Below are 7,033 nucleotides of genomic sequence, written 5' to 3' on the forward strand. Positions count from 1 at the left end.
GTGTACTGTGCTTCAAGACCCTTTACTACATTATCTCAACCCTAAGACAAGTGTGAGAAGGGGATAGTCTAACTTCCCCGTCACAGGTGCATTTTCTGAGGCCATGTGAGGTTAAATAGACTGTCAGTGATCACACGTTCTTTCCTCTCACCCCGTTGCCCCGCCCCCCGCCTCCAAAAACACTAAAGGAGTCTAAGTGTCATTTTATTCCTGCTGTCTGTAAAGTTTTCCTAATTTTCCTAATGTGACTGCCACTTCTAGACACATACCACTAGGGGGAAGCAGGAACCTTTGTAACCTTTTTATACAACTGGTATTTCAAGGAGGAAGAAAGGGAAAGAAGGGAGGGAGGGAAAGACAGAGATAGAACCAGGGAGAGAGAGAGAGAGAAAGAGAGAAAGGAAAGAGAAAACACTGACAGTAAAATGGAATAGGGAAAGACAAGAGGTCTGATGTGTGACTGTGTGTACATTTTTGGATAAAATGAAAATATTTTCTGAAAATGTTTATAGAGTCAGTGAAAAAAAAATCATCTTTTGTCTTCAGGGCTGTTTTAGGAAAGTTCCCATGGGATAATTTAATATTAGTTACTTTAGAGCTTGGTGTTCACTCAGGTATCATTTTCTTGATAGCCCATTTCTTCAAAATGCAATCTATTTCTGCTGTCTTGATGGGTAAAAGGGGTAGGGGTTTTGAAATTGCACCTATCTGTGTTGGTGTTTTGCCTTCATCTCTTTCTAGTTTTTGTGAATGTGAACAAGTTATGTTAGTTCTCAGTCTCATTTTCTTCACATGTAAAAATGGAGATGTGAGTGACGTCACTCTTATAGGGCTGTGATGACAGGGAAATTGAGATACTCTATAAAATATCATGGAAAGTATCCATGAACCATTACTGCATTGGCAGCAGATTGATTAGCGAGTAGAACACAGGATCTTGAGAGAGACCCCTTCGTTTCAATTCCTAGATCTATCACGTCATTAATGTTTGATCTTGGGCAAGGTACTTTACCTCTCTATTCCTCAGTTTCCTGTTTCCTAGTACCACTGACAGCTTCTCAAGGCATGTTGGCTCTTCTTACGCTCTAATCAGCTTTGGGAAGACCAACTCATTGGGTATCCAACAAAGTGAAAGGTAATTTTTATTAACGTTTTAAATAAACAGCTGTTTAAGGAAAGGTTTTGCCCACTTTCTAGGATAAATTCTAGTTTTCTACAGCTCCTTTTGGAGCATAGGTTGAAGTCATTGCTAGAGGGTCTCGTCCAGGGGGAGCTGTATATTTTGCAACCAGCCTAAAGGTTTTGAAATGGCGCTTAGCATTTCCTGTTTGGCTCTCATTAAACTCCTTTGGACCTGTGTCAATTTAATGGGGGTATTTTACTGCCAGAAGTCCTTGTTATCCAAAGGAGGGTTGTTTGATAGTGACCTCCAAATTTGGTAATTCAAAATTATTTCAACATTTTAAGTTGTCAGTTCTCTTTTACCCTTAATACCCTTTACAAAAGTGAACAAAACTTGCTTGTTTCATATTTTTTATAACTTTTATTTAGATAAAATTTTAAACCTACAGAAATGTTACAAGTCTGTACAAGGAACACGCATATGTCCAAGGAACTCTCATATCCCGTATCCACGTTAGATAGCACATATGTTTAGATTTCGAGATTTTGCCCTACCTGATCTAACATTCTCTCTTTTTTCTAAACCACTCGAGAACTAATTGTAGACATCATCTCCTGGTGAAAAGATAAACTGAGGCATATTACAATTTTTAAGAGTTTATTTGAGCAAAAATAGATTCAAATCAGGCAGCAACAGCCCGGAAGTGATTAGGAGAACTCGCTCCACCAACAGGAACCAGGGGCAAGATTTTTATAGAGGAAAAAGTGGAAGCCAAGCAAGACATTATTTGATTGGCTCTATCTTAAGCATTTGCCTCATTTGGGGAAGGCTAATTGGCTGTTTGTGATTAGTTGTCTTTAGGTTTTGATTTCTTTACCTTGAGGTCTTTACACGCTTAGGTTTTGGCTTGCTTACATAGGCTGTTAAGGTATTAGAACCATCTCAGTCAAATGGCCTCCTTGTTTAATCAACACACTTTACCGTTAAATGCCTCAGAATTTATTTCTTAAAAACAAGGACATTCTTTTATATAACCACTTACCAATTACCAATATCAAGAAATATAACATTTATAGAGTATCATTATCTTACACATAGTCCATTAACAAATTTCATCAACCTTTCCTGTAATTTCCTTTCTGGCTATTTTCCAGGATCACCATTTGCATTTAGTTGTCAAGTTTCTTTTGTCTCTTTAAATTGGAACTTTTCCTCAGTCTCCATATTGCTTTTTGACCTTGACGTTTCTGAAAATTATAGGCCAGTTATTTTGTAGATGTCTCTCGGTTGGGGCTTATCTGTTATTTCCTGATGATTAGATTCAGGTCATACAGTGTTGGCAGGCAAATCATAGAAGAGAGGTGCTATCTCAGGAGGCACTTGCATCCATTACTTCAATATATTTATAACAATAGTTGTAAGATCAATCACTTCATGATGAAGCATGTTAACTAACCTTTCTCATTTCTCCTCCTCCTCCCCTTCTTCCTCCTCCTCCTTCTTTTTTAAGTATAGGACCTTAGTGTTGGGAAAGCTTTGTTTTCATCATCTTCTACCCACTGAATTTCCTCGTCAATATCCTTGACAGACAACCTCTTGGATGGGAGGTGTATAATAAATATACATTTGCTCTTGTCTATGGTTTGTGCCACACACCTAAAACCTTTGCAATTTCTTAAGTGCTCAGAGCTTTAGGGACATCTTTTCCATTCCTGAAATAGCTCCAGAGTCAAAAGGGTCAAATGGGTGTCTTTTGTTATTCCAAATCAGCCGCTTTCAAACATACCTGAGTTATGTTAATGAGGTTGTTCCTTAAAGTCCCTTAGGAAGTTCTGGTTCAAAGATGGCTTTTTTTTTAGGAAGACTCTGAACTCTCCTCCCTCAGGGCAAACACCAAATTACACCTATTAATAGGACAGTTACTCCTGAAGACCTAAGGGCTGACTGAACAGATCTGGAGCAACCAAAGGTAGAGAGAATGGCAAACGGAAGAGCAAGAGAGATGGAGACCCAGCAACAAAGAGAACACCCACCCCTGAGGCTGCACTGGGGAGGGACAGTACCGAGGACTTGGGAACAAATCCCTTTGTCCTTGGGCACAGGAAAAAAAGGCCTGGTTTAAAAGAACAACTAACGGGCTCCTGGGTGGCTCAGTTGGTTAAGCGACTGCCTTCGGCTCAGGTCATGGTCCTGGAGTCCCGGGTTCGAGTCCCACATCGGGCTCCCCACTCAGCGGGGAGTCTGCTTCTCCCTCTGACCCTCTTCCCTCTCGTGCTCTCTGTCTCTCATTCTCTCTCTCTCAAATAAATAAATAAAATCTTTAAAAAAAAAAAAAAGAACAACTAGCATATAAAAGAGATAGCACTAGAACTCTGCTGTGGGAAAGCTTTCCAGGTCAGAAGGATATGGTTTATGTTATCACCTCACCTAGATGGGAGCAGCGTCTGGACACCGGAAGGGGCAGGTCCACCTGTCTCAGTGAGCTTGGGACTTCAGTGAGCCCAGGGTCCACAAGCCCACATCAGCACTAGCCACGCTGGGGCACAGAAAAAGAAGCTGGGTTTTAAAAGGGCCAAGGAGCTATGGAAACGCTCTCCCCATGCCACTTTAAAAGGCCAGACTGCAGCAGGGTCTGGACATCATAAGGCACAGGCTGGGATGCCATAATTAGTGGGTCCTGATGCCGTAACTGGTGGGTCAGATTGGCACAGAAATTTTGCAACCTCAGCAAGCCCAGGGTCCACAAACCCATACCAGCCTTAGCTGTGCTGGGACACAGAAAAAAAACAAAAACAAAAACAAAAACTACCATTTAGAAGCACCCAGGAACTGCAAGAACATTCTCTCCCTGTCCACCTTAAAAGCACAGACCGGAGCAGGGTCTGGATACCATAAGGTGCAGGTTTGGTTGCCATAAAAGGCAGCTTCGGACTCCATAATTGGAGGGTCCTGAGGAACTAATGGGTGGGTCTAGACACCATAACTGGTGGGTCCAGTGATCACAGAGAACTTGTAACCTCAGCAAGCCCAAGGTCCTTAAGTCCACACAAGCCCCAGTTTTACCGAGGCACAGAAAGAAAGCTGAGGTTTAAAAGGGCTGAGGAACTGTGGGAAATTTCTCTCCTCATCCACCTGAAAAGCCCAGACCAAAGCAAGGTCCAGCTCCCAGAGCACTTGTGACCTCAGCAAGACCAGGTCCACAAGCTCACCTTAGCAGCCCTGTGCACAAAAAACAGGCTGTGCTTTTATGGCTTTTTGAATTTTTTTAAAATTTTTATTTTTAATTTAACTTATTAATCTTTTTACTTTAAAAATTTGTCTTGTTTTTATTTTTGGGTTTTTTTTTTGGTTTTGTTATTTTCATTCTTGTTCTCTTTTTCTTCTTTATGTCCTTTTCTTTAAATTTTTTCTTCTTTTCTTTTATCATCATCATTATTATTATTTTTCTTTATTCTTTCTATAAAAAAACCATGGTTTAAAAGAGTAATTAGCATATACAGCCATAGCTCCAGCCAGCCAGCAAAAGTCATCAAGCACACACAGTCTGCACAGGGGACACCATACACAAGGCCACTCCTTCAACTTTAGGAGAAGTAGCCTTTTCACCTAATCTGTAGAAACAAACCCAGAGAGTCAAGCAAAATGGGGAGATGGAGAAACATGCTCCAAAAGAAAGATAAGGAAAAACCTCAGAAAAAGAACTAAATGGAACAGAGATAAATAATATGCCTAATAAAGAATTTAAAGTAATGATCATAAAGATACTCACTCACTGGGCTGGAGAAAAAAGTGGAAGAACTCAGTGAGACCTTCAATAAAGAGACAGAAACTATTTAAAAAAAATCAGAGTTGAAGAATATAATAACTGAAATAAAAAAACACACTAAAGGGAATCAATAGTAGGTTAGAGGATGCAAAAGAATGGATCAATAATCTGGAAGACAGGGTAATGGAAAACACACAAGCTGAATGGCAAAAGAGAAAAACATTTAAAAAAATGAGGCCAGACATCTTTTGGACAACAACAAGTGATCAAACATTCACATTATAAGAGTCCCAGAAGAGAGAGAGAAAGTTGTGGAAAATTTATTTGAAGAAATAATAACTGGAAACTTCCCTAGCTTAGGGAGGGAAATAGACTTCCAAGTCCAAGAATAATAGAGAGTTCTGAACAAGAAGAACCCAAGGAGGTTCAAACCATGGCAAGTAATAATTAAAATGTCAATGGTTAAAGATAAAGAGAAAATCATAAAAGCAGCAAGAGAGAAACAAAAAATTGCCTACAAGGGAAAAACTATGAGGCTATCAGCTGATTTTTCAGCAAAATTTTGTAAGCCAGAGGGAGTGGCATGATATATTCAAAGTGCTGAAAGGAAAAAACCTACAACCATGAATACTCTATCCAGCAAGGTTATCATTCAGATTTGAAAGAGAGATAAAGAGTTTGCCAGACAAACAAAAGATAAAGGAGTTTATTACCACTAAGCCAGACTTACAAGAAATGTTAAAGGGACCTCTTTAAATGGAAAAGAAATGGCCATAATTAGACATAAGAAAAATATGAATAAAAAGATGTAAAATATGAGAACATATACATAAAATGTGGAGAAAGGAGTTAAAGGAGGAAAAAGAAAGATTTTTTCTTTTTTCAGTTTTTTTGTCGTTTTTGTTTTTTTATTTTAGAGTGTGTTTGTACTTAAATGACCATCAAATCAATATGGACTGTTATTTACTTAAGATGTTATACATGAACATGGTGGTAATCACAACCCCAAAACCTATGACAAATACACAAAAAATAATGAGAAAGAAAGCCAAACAAAATGCTATAGATACTCGTTGACCACAAAGAAAGAGAGCAAGGGAGGAAAAGAGGAACAAAGAAGAACTATTAAAACAACCAGAAGACACATTTTAAAAATGGCAATAAGTACATACTTATCAATAATTAATTTGAATGTAAATGGCCTAAATGCTCCAATCAAAAGACATGGAGTTGGGGGCGCCTGGGTGGCCCAGTCGTTACGCATCTGCCTTTGGCTCAGGTCATGATCCCAGGGCCCTGGGATCGAGCCCTGCATCGGGCTCCCTGATCAACGGGAAGCCTGCTTCTCCCTCTCCCACTCCTCCTGCTTGTGTTCCCTCTCTCACTATTTCTCTCTCCATCAAACAAATGAATAAAAAATCTTAAAAAAAAAAAAAGACATGGAGTGGTGGAATGGATAAAAAAAATGACCTATCTATATGCTGCCAAAAGAGACTGACCTCAGACCCAAAGACGTATACAGACTGAAAGTAAAAGGATAGAAAAACATTCACCCTGCAAATAGAAGCAGACATAAGCCAGCGTAGCAATACTTATATCAGACAAAATAGACTTAAAAATAAAGACTATAATAAGAGACAAAGAAGAGCATGACATAATGATACAGGGTTCAATCTAATAAGAGGATAAAATGATTGCAAATACCTTTGCACCCAAATACATGAAGCAAATATTAATAGACAAAAGAGAGAAATTGATGGTAATACAGTAATAGTAGGGAACTTTAACATTCCACTTACACTGATAGATCATCCAGATAGAAAATCAAAAAGGAAACGTCTTTGAATGACACATAGGAGCAGATGGGCATAACAGAAATATACAGAACACTCCATCCAAAAACAACAGAATACACGTTCTTTTCAAGTACAGATGGAACATTCTTCAGGACAGATCATATATTAGGCCATAAAACAAGCTTCAAAAATTTAAGAAGACTGAAATCATACCATGCATCTTTTTTCAACCACAACAGTATGAAACAAGAAATAAATCACAAGAAAAAACTGGGAAAAAACACAAACACGTGGACACTAAACAACATGATACTAAGCAACCAATGGGTCAATGAAGCAATGAAAGAA

The sequence above is a fragment of the Eumetopias jubatus genome, unplaced genomic scaffold (assembly GCF_037043125.1).
Source record: "Eumetopias jubatus isolate StellerSeaLion01/CBP00866 unplaced genomic scaffold, mEumJub1_p1.0 scaffold_8, whole genome shotgun sequence".
Lineage (NCBI taxonomy): Eukaryota > Metazoa > Chordata > Mammalia > Carnivora > Otariidae > Eumetopias > Eumetopias jubatus.